This window comes from Scardinius erythrophthalmus (assembly GCF_964197995.2).
Source record: "Scardinius erythrophthalmus genome assembly, chromosome: 14".
NCBI lineage: Eukaryota > Metazoa > Chordata > Actinopteri > Cypriniformes > Leuciscidae > Scardinius > Scardinius erythrophthalmus.
The window spans coordinates 40756627-40774448 of NC_138234.1; positions in this window are offsets into that span (position 1 = coordinate 40756627).

Consider the following 17822-nt stretch of genomic DNA (forward strand, 5'->3'; position numbering starts at 1 on the left):
CACCACTGGTCACTATATGATAAAAGCGTGAAAATGAATCGTAAGAAATTTATTTTAGTTCAAGTTTGCTCTGTGTGGATGTATTGTTCTGTTCCAGTGATGTTCTTTGACTAAATCTGAAGGGAAAAGATATCACCTACGGGGTCAAAGCCTGTTCCCCAATGGTATCTGCTGAAGCTTTTGCAAGAGGCATATATACCCCTCGGGTCCCAGCAAGTTTTCACCAAGGTGGTAGGACCCAGCGATCCATTTCGGCCCTTTGCATACCTTGTTTATTCGTGTAGCCTGCCTTCCAGATAATCAATATGCACTTGCTTAGCATTTTATCCATTGGGTTATTATGGAATCAAACTAATCAAGAGTTCTAGACTTTGACAGGTTCTTCTTATTTGCTTTCATGTTACTATAGACAACTATGCCTAGGGTCTTGAAGTTCTATCACACCACATGTAGTCACTTACATGTATGCTTACTTGACATATGTAACTCCTTAGGTATTTAGAACACCACTGGTCACTATATGATAAAAGTGTGAAAATTAATCGTAAGAAATTTATATTAGTTCAAGTTTGCTCTGTGTAGATTTATTGTTCTGTTTCAGTGATGTTCTCTGATTAAATCTGAAGGGAAAAGATATCACCTATGGGGTCAAAGCCTGCTCCCCAATGGTTTCTGCTGACACTTTTGCAAGAGGCATATATACCCCTCGGGTCCCAGCAAGTTTTCACCAAGGTGGTAGTACCCAGCGATCCATTTCGGCCCTTTGCATACCTTGTTTATTCGTGTAGCCTGCCTTCCAGATAATCAATATGCACTTGCTTAGCATTTTATCCATTGGGTTATTATGGAATCAAACTAATCAAGAGTTCTAGACTTTGACAGGTTCTTCTTATTTGCTTTCATGTTACTATAGACAACTATGCCTAGGGTCTTGAAGTTCTATCACACCACATGTAGTCACTTACATGTATGCTTACTCGCCATATGTAACTCCTTAGGTATTTACAACACCACTGGTCACTATATGATAAAAGTGTGAAAATTAATCGTAAGAAATTTATATTAGTTCAAGTTTGCTCTGTGTGGATTTATTGTTTATTGTTCTGTTTCAGTTATGTTCTTTGACATTTTGAATTTTCTGAAGGGAAAATATATCACCTACGGGGTCAAAGCCAGTTTCCCAATGGTATCAGCTGCAGCTTTTGAAAGAGACATATATACCCCTCGGGTCCCAGCAAGTTTTCACCAAGGTGGTAGGACCCAGCGATCCATTTCTCCCCTTTGCATACCTTGTTTATTCGTGTAGCCTTCCCTACAGATAATCAATATGCACTTGCTTAGCATTTCTTCCATTGGGTTATTATGAAATCAAACTAATCAAGAGTTCTAGACTTTGACAGGTTTTTCTTATTTGCTTTCATGTTACTATAGACAACTATGCCTAGGGTCTTGAAGTTCTATCACACCACATGTAGTCACTTACATGTATGCTTACTTGGCATATGTAACTCTTAAGGTATTTACAACACCACTGGTCACTATATGATAAAAGCGTGAAAATTAATTGTAAGAAATTTATTTTAGTTCAAGTTTGCTCTGTGTGGATTTATTGTTCTGTTTCAGTGATGATCTGTGACTAAATCTGAAGGGAAAAGATATCACCTATGGGGTCAAAGCCTGCTCCCCAATGGTATCTGCTGACACTTTTGCAAGAGGCATATATACCCCTCGGGTCCCAGCAAGTTTTCACCAAGGTGGTAGGACCCAGCGATCCATTTCGGCCCTTTGCATACCTTATATATTCGTGTAGCCTGCCTTCCAGATAATCAATATGCACTTGCTTAGCATTTTATCCATTGGGTTATTATGGAATCAAACTAATCAAGAGTTCTAGACTTTGACAGGTTCTTCTTATTTGCTTTCATGTTACTATAGACAACTATGCCTATGGTCTTGAAGTTCTATCACACCACATGTAGTCACTTACATGTATGTTTACTTGGCATATGTAACTCTTAAGGTATTTTCAACACCACTGGTCACTATATGATAAAAGCGTGAAAATTAATCGTAAGAAATTTATTTTAGTTCAAGTTTGCTCTGTGTGGATGTATTGTTCTGTTCCAGTGATGTTCTTTGACTAAATCTGAAGGGAAAAGATATCACCTATGGGGTCAAAGCCTGCTCCCCAATGGTATCTGCTGACACTTTTGCAAGAGGCATATATACCCCTCGGGTCCCAGCAAGTTTTCACCAAGGTGGTAGGACCCAGCGATCCATTTCGGCCCTTTGCATACCTTATATATTCGTGTAGCCTGCCTTCCAGATAATCAATATGCACTTGCTTAGCATTTTATCCATTGGGTTATTATGGAATCAAACTAATCAAGAGTTCTAGACTTTGACAGGTTCTTCTTATTTGCTTTCATGTTACTATAGACAACTATGCCTAGGGTCTTGAAGTTCTATCACACCACATGTAGTCACTTACATGTATGCTTACTTGACATATGTAACGCCTTAGGTATTTACAACACCACTGGTCACTATATGATAAAAGTGTGAAAATTAATCATAAGAAATTTATATTAGTTCAAGTTTGCTCTGAGTAGATTTATTATTCTGTTTCAGTGATGTTGTGTGACTAAATCTGAAGGGAAAAGATATCACCTATGGGGTCAAAGCCTGCTCACCAATGGTTTCTGCTGAGACTTTTGCAAGAGGCATATATACCCCTCGGGTCCCAGCAAGTTTTCACCAAGGTGGTAGGACCCAGCGATCCATTTCGGCCCTTTGCATACCTTGTTTATTCGTGTAGCCTGCCTTCCAGATAATCAATATGCACTTGCTTAGCATTTTATCCATTGGGTTATTATGGAATCAAACTAATCAAGAGTTCTAGACTTTGACAGGTTCTTCTTATTTGCTTTCATGTTACTATAGACAACTATGCCTAGGGTCTTGAAGTTCTATCACACCACATGTAGTCACTTACATGTATACTTACTTACTCTTTAGGTATTTACAACACCACTGGTCACTATATGATAAAAGTGTGAAAATTAATCGTAAGAAATTTATATTAGTTCAAGTTTGCTCTGTGTGGATTTATTGTTTATTGTTCTGTTTCAGTGATGTTCTTTGACATTTTGAATTTTCTGAAAGGAAAATATATCACCTACGGGGTCAAAGCCAGTTCCCCAATGGTATCAGCTGCAGCTTTTGCAAGAGACATATATACCCCTCGGGTCCCAGCAAGTTTTCACCAAGGTAGTAGGACCCAGCGATCCATTTCTCCCCTTTGCATACCTTGTTTATTTGTGTAGCCTTCCCTACAGATAATCAATATGCACTTGCTTAGCATTTCTTCTATTGGGTTATTATGAAATCAAACTAATCAAGAGTTCTAGACTTTGACAGGTTTTTCTTATTTGCTTTCATGTTACTATAGACAACTATGCCTATGGTCTTGAAGTTCTATCACACCACATGTAGTCACTTACATGTATGTTTACTTGGCATATGTAACTCTTAAGGTATTTTCAACACCACTGGTCACTATATGATAAAAGCGTGAAAATTAATCGTAAGAAATTTATTTTAGTTCAAGTTTGCTCTGTGTGGATGTATTGTTCTGTTCCAGTGATGTTCTTTGACTAAATCTGAAGGGAAAAGATATCACCTACGGGGTCAAAGCCTGTTCCCCAATGGTATCTGCTGAAGCTTTTGCAAGAGGCATATATACCCCTCGGGTCCCAGCAAGTTTTCACCAAGGTGGTAGGACCCAGCGATCCATTTCGGCCCTTTGCATACCTTGTTTATTCGTGTAGCCTGCCTTCCAGATAATCAATATGCACTTGCTTAGCATTTTATCCATTGGGTTATTATGGAATCAAACTAATCAAGAGTTCTAGACTTTGACAGGTTCTTCTTATTTGCTTTCATGTTACTATAGACAACTATGCCTAGGGTCTTGAAGTTCTATCACACTACATGTAGTCACTTACATGTATGCTTACTTGACATATGTAACTCCTTAGGTATTTACAACACCACTGGTCACTATATGATAAAAGTGTGAAAATTAATCGTAAGAAATTTATATTAGTTCAAGTTTGCTCTGTGTAGATTTATTGTTCTGTTTCCGTGATGTTCTCTGATTAAATCTGAAGGGAAAAGATATCACCTATGGGGTCAAAGCCTGCTCCCCAATGGTTTCTGCTGACACTTTTGCAAGAGGCATATATACCCCTCGGGTCCCAGCAAGTTTTCACCAAGGTGGTAGTACCCAGCGATCCATTTCGGCCCTTTGCATACCTTGTTTATTCGTGTAGCCTGCCTTCCAGATAATCAATATGCACTTGCTTAGCATTTTATCCATTGGGTTATTATGGAATCAAACTAATCAAGAGTTCTAGACTTTGACAGGTTCTTCTTATTTGCTTTCATGTTACTATAGACAACTATGCCTAGGGTCTTGAAGTTCTATCACACCACATGTAGTCACTTACATGTATGCTTACTTGACATATGTAACTCCTTAGGTATTTACAACACCACTGGTCACTATATGATAAAAGTGTGAAAATTAATCGTAAGAAATTTATATTAGTTCAAGTTTGCTCTGTGTAGATTTATTGTTCTGTTTCAGTGATGTTGTGTGACTAAATCTGAAGGGAAAAGATATCACCTATGGGGTCAAAGCCTGCTCCCCAATGGTTTCTGCTGACACTTTTGCAAGAGGCATATATACCCCTCGGGTCCCAGCAAGTTTTCACCAAGGTGGTAGGACCCAGCGATCCATTTCGGCCCTTTGCATACCTTGTTTATTCGTGTAGCCTGCCTTCCAGATAATCAATATGCACTTGCTTAGCATTTTATCCATTGGGTTATTATGGAATCAAACTAATCAAGAGTTCTAGACTTTGACAGGTTCTTCTTATTTGCTTTCATGTTACTATAGACAACTATGCCTAGGGTCTTGAAGTTCTATCACACCACATGTAGTCACTTACATGTATACTTACTTACTCTTTAGGTATTTACAACACCACTGGTCACTATATGATAAAAGTGTGAAAATTAATCGTAAGAAATTTATATTAGTTCAAGTTTGCTCTGTGTGGATTTATTGTTTATTGTTCTGTTTCAGTGATGTTCTTTGACATTTTGAATTTTCTGAAAGGAAAATATATCACCTACGGGGTCAAAGCCAGTTCCCCAATGGTATCAGCTGCAGCTTTTGCAAGAGACATATATACCCCTCGGGTCCCAGCAAGTTTTCACCAAGGTAGTAGCACCCAGCGATCCATTTCTCCCCTTTGCATACCTTGTTTATTTGTGTAGCCTTCCCTACAGATAATCAATATGCACTTGCTTAGCATTTCTTCTATTGGGTTATTATGAAATCAAACTAATCAAGAGTTCTAGACTTTGACAGGTTTTTCTTATTTGCTTTCATGTTACTATAGACAACTATGCCTATGGTCTTGAAGTTCTATCACACCACATGTAGTCACTTACATGTATGCTTACTTGGCATATGTAACTCTTAAGGTATTTTCAACACCACTGGTCACTATATGATAAAAGCGTGAAAATTAATCGTAAGAAATTTATTTTAGTTCAAGTTTGCTCTGTGTGGATTTATTGTTCTGTTTCAGTGATGTTCTGTGACTAAATCTGAAGGGAAAAGATATCACCTATGGGGTCAAAGCCTGCTCCCCAATGGTATCTGCTGACACTTTTGCAAGAGGCATATATACCCCTCGGGTCCCAGCAAGTTTTCACCAAGGTGGTAGGACCCAGCGATCCATTTCGGCCCTTTGCATACCTTATATATTCGTGTAGCCTGCCTTCCAGATAATCAATATGCACTTGCTTAGCATTTTATCCATTGGGTTATTATGGAATCAAACTAATCAAGAGTTCTAGACTTTGACAGGTTCTTCTTATTTGCTTTCATGTTACTATAGACAACTATGCCTAGGGTCTTGAAGTTCTATCACACCACATGTAGTCACTTACATGTATGCTTACTTGACATATGTAACGCCTTAGGTATTTACAACACCACTGGTCACTATATGATAAAAGTGTGAAAATTAATCATAAGAAATTTATATTAGTTCAAGTTTGCTCTGAGTAGATTTATTATTCTGTTTCAGTGATGTTGTGTGACTAAATCTGAAGGGAAAAGATATCACCTATGGGGTCAAAGCCTGCTCACCAATGGTTTCTGCTGAGACTTTTGCAAGAGGCATATATACCCCTCGGGTCCCAGCAAGTTTTCACCAAGGTGGTAGGACCCAGCGATCCATTTCGGCCCTTTGCATACCTTGTTTATTCGTGTAGCCTGCCTTCCAGATAATCAATATGCACTTGCTTAGCATTTTATCCATTGGGTTATTATGGAATCAAACTAATCAAGAGTTCTAGACTTTGACAGGTTCTTCTTATTTGCTTTCATGTTACTATAGACAACTATGCCTAGGGTCTTGAAGTTCTATCACACCACATGTAGTCACTTACATGTATACTTACTTACTCTTTAGGTATTTACAACACCACTGGTCACTATATGATAAAAGTGTGAAAATTAATCGTAAGAAATTTATATTAGTTCAAGTTTGCTCTGTGTGGATTTATTGTTTATTGTTCTGTTTCAGTGATGTTCTTTGACATTTTGAATTTTCTGAAAGGAAAATATATCACCTACGGGGTCAAAGCCAGTTCCCCAATGGTATCAGCTGCAGCTTTTGCAAGAGACATATATACCCCTCGGGTCCCAGCAAGTTTTCACCAAGGTAGTAGGACCCAGCGATCCATTTCTCCCCTTTGCATACCTTGTTTATTTGTGTAGCCTTCCCTACAGATAATCAATATGCACTTGCTTAGCATTTCTTCTATTGGGTTATTATGAAATCAAACTAATCAAGAGTTCTAGACTTTGACAGGTTTTTCTTATTTGCTTTCATGTTACTATAGACAACTATGCCTATGGTCTTGAAGTTCTATCACACCACATGTAGTCACTTACATGTATGTTTACTTGGCATATGTAACTCTTAAGGTATTTTCAACACCACTGGTCACTATATGATAAAAGCGTGAAAATGAATCGTAAGAAATTTATTTTAGTTCAAGTTTGCTCTGTGTGGATGTATTGTTCTGTTCCAGTGATGTTCTTTGACTAAATCTGAAGGGAAAAGATATCACCTACGGGGTCAAAGCCTGTTCCCCAATGGTATCTGCTGAAGCTTTTGCAAGAGGCATATATACCCCTCGGGTCCCAGCAAGTTTTCACCAAGGTGGTAGGACCCAGCGATCCATTTCGGCCCTTTGCATACCTTGTTTATTCGTGTAGCCTGCCTTCCAGATAATCAATATGCACTTGCTTAGCATTTTATCCATTGGGTTATTATGGAATCAAACTAATCAAGAGTTCTAGACTTTGACAGGTTCTTCTTATTTGCTTTCATGTTACTATAGACAACTATGCCTAGGGTCTTGAAGTTCTATCACACCACATGTAGTCACTTACATGTATGCTTACTTGACATATGTAACTCCTTAGGTATTTAGAACACCACTGGTCACTATATGATAAAAGTGTGAAAATTAATCGTAAGAAATTTATATTAGTTCAAGTTTGCTCTGTGTAGATTTATTGTTCTGTTTCAGTGATGTTCTCTGATTAAATCTGAAGGGAAAAGATATCACCTATGGGGTCAAAGCCTGCTCCCCAATGGTTTCTGCTGACACTTTTGCAAGAGGCATATATACCCCTCGGGTCCCAGCAAGTTTTCACCAAGGTGGTAGTACCCAGCGATCCATTTCGGCCCTTTGCATACCTTGTTTATTCGTGTAGCCTGCCTTCCAGATAATCAATATGCACTTGCTTAGCATTTTATCCATTGGGTTATTATGGAATCAAACTAATCAAGAGTTCTAGACTTTGACAGGTTCTTCTTATTTGCTTTCATGTTACTATAGACAACTATGCCTAGGGTCTTGAAGTTCTATCACACCACATGTAGTCACTTACATGTATGCTTACTCGCCATATGTAACTCCTTAGGTATTTACAACACCACTGGTCACTATATGATAAAAGTGTGAAAATTAATCGTAAGAAATTTATATTAGTTCAAGTTTGCTCTGTGTGGATTTATTGTTTATTGTTCTGTTTCAGTTATGTTCTTTGACATTTTGAATTTTCTGAAGGGAAAATATATCACCTACGGGGTCAAAGCCAGTTTCCCAATGGTATCAGCTGCAGCTTTTGAAAGAGACATATATACCCCTCGGGTCCCAGCAAGTTTTCACCAAGGTGGTAGGACCCAGCGATCCATTTCTCCCCTTTGCATACCTTGTTTATTCGTGTAGCCTTCCCTACAGATAATCAATATGCACTTGCTTAGCATTTCTTCCATTGGGTTATTATGAAATCAAACTAATCAAGAGTTCTAGACTTTGACAGGTTTTTCTTATTTGCTTTCATGTTACTATAGACAACTATGCCTAGGGTCTTGAAGTTCTATCACACCACATGTAGTCACTTACATGTATGCTTACTTGGCATATGTAACTCTTAAGGTATTTACAACACCACTGGTCACTATATGATAAAAGCGTGAAAATTAATTGTAAGAAATTTATTTTAGTTCAAGTTTGCTCTGTGTGGATTTATTGTTCTGTTTCAGTGATGATCTGTGACTAAATCTGAAGGGAAAAGATATCACCTATGGGGTCAAAGCCTGCTCCCCAATGGTATCTGCTGACACTTTTGCAAGAGGCATATATACCCCTCGGGTCCCAGCAAGTTTTCACCAAGGTGGTAGGACCCAGCGATCCATTTCGGCCCTTTGCATACCTTATATATTCGTGTAGCCTGCCTTCCAGATAATCAATATGCACTTGCTTAGCATTTTATCCATTGGGTTATTATGGAATCAAACTAATCAAGAGTTCTAGACTTTGACAGGTTCTTCTTATTTGCTTTCATGTTACTATAGACAACTATGCCTAGGGTCTTGAAGTTCTATCACACCACATGTAGTCACTTACATGTATGCTTACTTGACATATGTAACGCCTTAGGTATTTACAACACCACTGGTCACTATATGATAAAAGTGTGAAAATTAATCGTAAGAAATTTATATTAGTTCAAGTTTGCTCTGAGTAGATTTATTATTCTGTTTCAGTGATGTTGTGTGACTAAATCTGAAGGGAAAAGATATCACCTATGGGGTCAAAGCCTGCTCCCCAATGGTTTCTGCTGAGACTTTTGCAAGAGGCATATATACCCCTCGGGTCCCAGCAAGTTTTCACCAAGGTGGTAGGACCCAGCGATCCATTTCGGCCCTTTGCATACCTTGTTTATTCGTGTAGCCTGCCTTCCAGATAATCAATATGCACTTGCTTAGCATTTTATCCATTGGGTTATTATGGAATCAAACTAATCAAGAGTTCTAGACTTTGACAGGTTCTTCTTATTTGCTTTCATGTTACTATAGACAACTATGCCTAGGGTCTTGAAGTTCTATCACACCACATGTAGTCACTTACATGTATACTTACTTACTCTTTAGGTATTTACAACACCACTGGTCACTATATGATAAAAGTGTGAAAATTAATCGTAAGAAATTTATATTAGTTCAAGTTTGCTCTGTGTGGATTTATTGTTTATTGTTCTGTTTCAGTGATGTTCTTTGACATTTTGAATTTTCTGAAAGGAAAATATATCACCTACGGGGTCAAAGCCAGTTCCCCAATGGTATCAGCTGCAGCTTTTGCAAGAGACATATATACCCCTCGGGTCCCAGCAAGTTTTCACCAAGGTAGTAGGACCCAGCGATCCATTTCTCCCCTTTGCATACCTTGTTTATTTGTGTAGCCTTCCCTACAGATAATCAATATGCACTTGCTTAGCATTTCTTCTACTGGGTTATTATGAAATCAAACTAATCAAGAGTTCTAGACTTTGACAGGTTTTTCTTATTTGCTTTCATGTTACTATAGACAACTATGCCTATGGTCTTGAAGTTCTATCACACCACATGTAGTCACTTACATGTATGTTTACTTGGCATATGTAACTCTTAAGGTATTTTCAACACCACTGGTCACTATATGATAAAAGCGTGAAAATTAATCGTAAGAAATTTATTTTAGTTCAAGTTTGCTCTGTGTGGATGTATTGTTCTGTTCCAGTGATGTTCTTTGACTAAATCTGAAGGGAAAAGATATCACCTACGGGGTCAAAGCCTGTTCCCCAATGGTATCTGCTGAAGCTTTTGCAAGAGGCATATATACCCCTCGGGTCCCAGCAAGTTTTCACCAAGGTGGTAGGACCCAGCGATCCATTTCGGCCCTTTGCATACCTTGTTTATTCGTGTAGCCTGCCTTCCAGATAATCAATATGCACTTGCTTAGCATTTTATCCATTGGGTTATTATGGAATCAAACTAATCAAGAGTTCTAGACTTTGACAGGTTCTTCTTATTTGCTTTCATGTTACTATAGACAACTATGCCTAGGGTCTTGAAGTTCTATCACACCACATGTAGTCACTTACATGTATGCTTACTTGACATATGTAACTCCTTAGGTATTTACAACACCACTGGTCACTATATGATAAAAGTGTGAAAATTAATCGTAAGAAATTTATATTAGTTCAAGTTTGCTCTGTGTAGATTTATTGTTCTGTTTCAGTGATGTTCTCTGATTAAATCTGAAGGGAAAAGATATCACCTATGGGGTCAAAGCCTGCTCCCCAATGGTTTCTGCTGACACTTTTGCAAGAGGCATATATACCCCTCGGGTCCCAGCAAGTTTTCACCAAGGTGGTAGTACCCAGCGATCCATTTCGGCCCTTTGCATACCTTGTTTATTCGTGTAGCCTGCCTTCCAGATAATCAATATGCACTTGCTTAGCATTTTATCCATTGGGTTATTATGGAATCAAACTAATCAAGAGTTCTAGACTTTGACAGGTTCTTCTTATTTGCTTTCATGTTACTATAGACAACTATGCCTAGGGTCTTGAAGTTCTATCACACCACATGTAGTCACTTACATGTATGCTTACTTGACATATGTAACTCCTTAGGTATTTACAACACCACTGGTCACTATATGATAAAAGTGTGAAAATTAATCGTAAGAAATTTATATTAGTTCAAGTTTGCTCTGTGTGGATTTATTGTTTATTGTTCTGTTTCAGTTATGTTCTTTGACATTTTGAATTTTCTGAAGGGAAAATATATCACCTACGGGGTCAAAGCCAGTTTCCCAATGGTATCAGCTGCAGCTTTTGAAAGAGACATATATACCCCTCGGGTCCCAGCAAGTTTTCACCAAGGTGGTAGGACCCAGCGATCCATTTCTCCCCTTTGCATACCTTGTTTATTCGTGTAGCCTTCCCTACAGATAATCAATATGCACTTGCTTAGCATTTCTTCCATTGGGTTATTATGAAATCAAACTAATCAAGAGTTCTAGACTTTGACAGGTTTTTCTTATTTGCTTTCATGTTACTATAGACAACTATGCCTAGGGTCTTGAAGTTCTATCACACCACATGTAGTCACTTACATGTATGCTTACTTGGCATATGTAACTCTTAAGGTATTTACAACACCACTGGTCACTATATGATAAAAGCGTGAAAATTAATTGTAAGAAATTTATTTTAGTTCAAGTTTGCTCTGTGTGGATTTATTGTTCTGTTTCAGTGATGATCTGTGACTAAATCTGAAGGGAAAAGATATCACCTATGGGGTCAAAGCCTGCTCCCCAATGGTATCTGCTGACACTTTTGCAAGAGGCATATATACCCCTCGGGTCCCAGCAAGTTTTCACCAAGGTGGTAGGACCCAGCGATCCATTTCGGCCCTTTGCATACCTTATATATTCGTGTAGCCTGCCTTCCAGATAATCAATATGCACTTGCTTAGCATTTTATCCATTGGGTTATTATGGAATCAAACTAATCAAGAGTTCTAGACTTTGACAGGTTCTTCTTATTTGCTTTCATGTTACTATAGACAACTATGCCTAGGGTCTTGAAGTTCTATCACACCACATGTAGTCACTTACATGTATGCTTACTTGACATATGTAACGCCTTAGGTATTTACAACACCACTGGTCACTATATGATAAAAGTGTGAAAATTAATCGTAAGAAATTTATATTAGTTCAAGTTTGCTCTGAGTAGATTTATTATTCTGTTTCAGTGATGTTGTGTGACTAAATCTGAAGGGAAAAGATATCACCTATGGGGTCAAAGCCTGCTCCCCAATGGTTTCTGCTGAGACTTTTGCAAGAGGCATATATACCCCTCGGGTCCCAGCAAGTTTTCACCAAGGTGGTAGGACCCAGCGATCCATTTCGGCCCTTTGCATACCTTGTTTATTCGTGTAGCCTGCCTTCCAGATAATCAATATGCACTTGCTTAGCATTTTATCCATTGGGTTATTATGGAATCAAACTAATCAAGAGTTCTAGACTTTGACAGGTTCTTCTTATTTGCTTTCATGTTACTATAGACAACTATGCCTAGGGTCTTGAAGTTCTATCACACCACATGTAGTCACTTACATGTATACTTACTTACTCTTTAGGTATTTACAACACCACTGGTCACTATATGATAAAAGTGTGAAAATTAATCGTAAGAAATTTATATTAGTTCAAGTTTGCTCTGTGTGGATTTATTGTTTATTGTTCTGTTTCAGTGATGTTCTTTGACATTTTGAATTTTCTGAAAGGAAAATATATCACCTACGGGGTCAAAGCCAGTTCCCCAATGGTATCAGCTGCAGCTTTTGCAAGAGACATATATACCCCTCGGGTCCCAGCAAGTTTTCACCAAGGTAGTAGGACCCAGCGATCCATTTCTCCCCTTTGCATACCTTGTTTATTTGTGTAGCCTTCCCTACAGATAATCAATATGCACTTGCTTAGCATTTCTTCTATTGGGTTATTATGAAATCAAACTAATCAAGAGTTCTAGACTTTGACAGGTTTTTCTTATTTGCTTTCATGTTACTATAGACAACTATGCCTATGGTCTTGAAGTTCTATCACACCACATGTAGTCACTTACATGTATGCTTACTTGGCATATGTAACTCTTAAGGTATTTTCAACACCACTGGTCACTATATGATAAAAGCGTGAAAATTAATCGTAAGAAATTTATTTTAGTTCAAGTTTGCTCTGTGTGGATGTATTGTTCTGTTCCAGTGATGTTCTTTGACTAAATCTGAAGGGAAAAGATATCACCTACGGGGTCAAAGCCTGTTCCCCAATGGTATCTGCTGAAGCTTTTGCAAGAGGCATATATACCCCTCGGGTCCCAGCAAGTTTTCACCAAGGTGGTAGGACCCAGCGATCCATTTCGGCCCTTTGCATACCTTGTTTATTCGTGTAGCCTGCCTTCCAGATAATCAATATGCACTTGCTTAGCATTTTATCCATTGGGTTATTATGGAATCAAACTAATCAAGAGTTCTAGACTTTGACAGGTTCTTCTTATTTGCTTTCATGTTACTATAGACAACTATGCCTAGGGTCTTGAAGTTCTATCACACCACATGTAGTCACTTACATGTATGCTTACTTGACATATGTAACTCCTTAGGTATTTACAACACCACTGGTCACTATATGATAAAAGTGTGAAAATTAATCGTAAGAAATTTATATTAGTTCAAGTTTGCTCTGTGTAGATTTATTGTTCTGTTTCAGTGATGTTCTCTGATTAAATCTGAAGGGAAAAGATATCACCTATGGGGTCAAAGCCTGCTCCCCAATGGTTTCTGCTGACACTTTTGCAAGAGGCATATATACCCCTCGGGTCCCAGCAAGTTTTCACCAAGGTGGTAGTACCCAGCGATCCATTTCGGCCCTTTGCATACCTTGTTTATTCGTGTAGTCTGCCTTCCAGATAATCAATATGCACTTGCTTAGCATTTTATCCATTGGGTTATTATGGAATCAAACTAATCAAGAGTTCTAGACTTTGACAGGTTCTTCTTATTTGCTTTCATGTTACTATAGACAACTATGCCTAGGGTCTTGAAGTTCTATCACACCACATGTAGTCACTTACATGTATGCTTACTTGACATATGTAACTCCTTAGGTATTTACAACACCACTGGTCACTATATGATAAAAGTGTGAAAATTAATCGTAAGAAATTTATATTAGTTCAAGTTTGCTCTGTGTAGATTTATTGTTCTGTTTCAGTGATGTTCTCTGACTAAATCTGAAGGGAAAAGATATCACCTATGGGGTCAAAGCCTGCTCCCCAATGGTTTCTGCTGACACTTTTGCAAGAGGCATATATACCCCTCGGGTCCCAGCAAGTTTTCACCAAGGTGGTAGGACCCAGCGATCCATTTCGGCCCTTTGCATACCTTGTTTATTCGTGTAGCCTGCCTTCCAGATAATCAATATGCACTTGCTTAGCATTTTATCCATTGGGTTATTATGGAATCAAACTAATCAAGAGTTCTAGACTTTGACAGGTTCTTCTTATTTGCTTTCATGTTACTATAGACAACTATGCCTAGGGTCTTGAAGTTCTATCACACCACATGTAGTCACTTACATGTATACTTACTTGACATATGTACTCTTTAGGTATTTACAACACCACTGGTCACTATATGATAAAAGCGTGAAAATTAATCGTAAGAAATTTATATTAGTTCAAGTTTGCTCTGTGTGGATTTATTGTTCTGTTTCAGTGATGTTCTGTGACTAAATCTGAAGGGAAAAGATATCACCTATGGGGTCAAAGCCTGCTCCCCAATGGTATCTGCTGACACTTTTGCAAGAGACATATATACCCCTCGGGTCCCAGCAAGTTTTCACCAAGGTGGTAGGACCCAGCGATCCATTTCGGCCCTTTGCATACCTTGTTTATTCGTGTAGCCTGCCTTCCAGATAATCAATATGCACTTGCTTAGCATTTTATCCATTGGGTTATTATGGAATTAAACTAATCAAGAGTTCTAGACTTTGACAGGTTCTTCTTATTTGCTTTCATGTTACTATAGACAACTATGCCTAGGGTCTTGAAGTTCTATCACACCACATGTAGTCACTTACATGTATACTTACTTACTCTTTAGGTATTTACAACACCACTGGTCACTATATGATAAAAGTGTGAAAATTAATCGTAAGAAATTTATATTAGTTCAAGTTTGCTCTGTGTGGATTTATTGTTTATTGTTCTGTTTCAGTGATGTTCTTTGACATTTTGAATTTTCTGAAAGGAAAATATATCACCTACGGGGTCAAAGCCAGTTCCCCAATGGTATCAGCTGCAGCTTTTGCAAGAGACATATATACCCCTCGGGTCCCAGCAAGTTTTCACCAAGGTAGTAGGACCCAGCGATCCATTTCTCCCCTTTGCATACCTTGTTTATTTGTGTAGCCTTCCCTACAGATAATCAATATGCACTTGCTTAGCATTTCTTCTACTGGGTTATTATGAAATCAAACTAATCAAGAGTTCTAGACTTTGACAGGTTTTTCTTATTTGCTTTCATGTTACTATAGACAACTATGCCTATGGTCTTGAAGTTCTATCACACCACATGTAGTCACTTACATGTATGCTTACTTGGCATATGTAACTCTTAAGGTATTTTCAACACCACTGGTCACTATATGATAAAAGCGTGAAAATTAATCGTAAGAAATTTATTTTAGTTCAAGTTTGCTCTGTGTGGATTTATTGTTCTGTTTCAGTGATGTTCTGTGACTAAATCTGAAGGGAAAAGATATCACCTATGGGGTCAAAGCCTGCTCCCCAATGGTATCTGCTGACACTTTTGCAAGAGGCATATATACCCCTCGGGTCCCAGCAAGTTTTCACCAAGGTGGTAGGACCCAGCGATCCATTTCGGCCCTTTGCATACCTTATATATTCGTGTAGCCTGCCTTCCAGATAATCAATATGCACTTGCTTAGCATTTTATCCATTGGGTTATTATGGAATCAAACTAATCAAGAGTTCTAGACTTTGACAGGTTCTTCTTATTTGCTTTCATGTTACTATAGACAACTATGCCTAGGGTCTTGAAGTTCTATCACACCACATGTAGTCACTTACATGTATGCTTACTTGACATATGTAACGCCTTAGGTATTTACAACACCACTGGTCACTATATGATAAAAGTGTGAAAATTAATCATAAGAAATTTATATTAGTTCAAGTTTGCTCTGAGTAGATTTATTATTCTGTTTCAGTGATGTTGTGTGACTAAATCTGAAGGGAAAAGATATCACCTATGGGGTCAAAGCCTGCTCCCCAATGGTTTCTGCTGAGACTTTTGCAAGAGGCATATATACCCCTCGGGTCCCAGCAAGTTTTCACCAAGGTGGTAGGACCCAGCGATCCATTTCGGCCCTTTGCATACCTTGTTTATTCGTGTAGCCTGCCTTCCAGATAATCAATATGCACTTGCTTAGCATTTTATCCATTGGGTTATTATGGAATCAAACTAATCAAGAGTTCTAGACTTTGACAGGTTCTTCTTATTTGCTTTCATGTTACTATAGACAACTATGCCTAGGGTCTTGAAGTTCTATCACACCACATGTAGTCACTTACATGTATACTTACTTACTCTTTAGGTATTTACAACACCACTGGTCACTATATGATAAAAGTGTGAAAATTAATCGTAAGAAATTTATATTAGTTCAAGTTTGCTCTGTGTGGATTTATTGTTTATTGTTCTGTTTCAGTGATGTTCTTTGACATTTTGAATTTTCTGAAAGGAAAATATATCACCTACGGGGTCAAAGCCAGTTCCCCAATGGTATCAGCTGCAGCTTTTGCAAGAGACATATATACCCCTCGGGTCCCAGCAAGTTTTCACCAAGGTAGTAGGACCCAGCGATCCATTTCTCCCCTTTGCATACCTTGTTTATTTGTGTAGCCTTCCCTACAGATAATCAATATGCACTTGCTTAGCATTTCTTCTATTGGGTTATTATGAAATCAAACTAATCAAGAGTTCTAGACTTTGACAGGTTTTTCTTATTTGCTTTCATGTTACTATAGACAACTATGCCTATGGTCTTGAAGTTCTATCACACCACATGTAGTCACTTACATGTATGTTTACTTGGCATATGTAACTCTTAAGGTATTTTCAACACCACTGGTCACTATATGATAAAAGCGTGAAAATTAATCGTAAGAAATTTATTTTAGTTCAAGTTTGCTCTGTGTGGATGTATTGTTCTGTTCCAGTGATGTTCTTTGACTAAATCTGAAGGGAAAAGATATCACCTACGGGGTCAAAGCCTGTTCCCCAATGGTATCTGCTGAAGCTTTTGCAAGAGGCATATATACCCCTCGGGTCCCAGCAAGTTTTCACCAAGGTGGTAGGACCCAGCGATCCATTTCGGCCCTTTGCATACCTTGTTTATTCGTGTAGCCTGCCTTCCAGATAATCAATATGCACTTGCTTAGCATTTTATCCATTGGGTTATTATGGAATCAAACTAATCAAGAGTTCTAGACTTTGACAGGTTCTTCTTATTTGCTTTCATGTTACTATAGACAACTATGCCTAGGGTCTTGAAGTTCTATCACACCACATGTAGTCACTTACATGTATGCTTACTTGACATATGTAACTCCTTAGGTATTTACAACACCACTGGTCACTATATGATAAAAGTGTGAAAATTAATCGTAAGAAATTTATATTAGTTCAAGTTTGCTCTGTGTAGATTTATTGTTCTGTTTCAGTGATGTTCTCTGATTA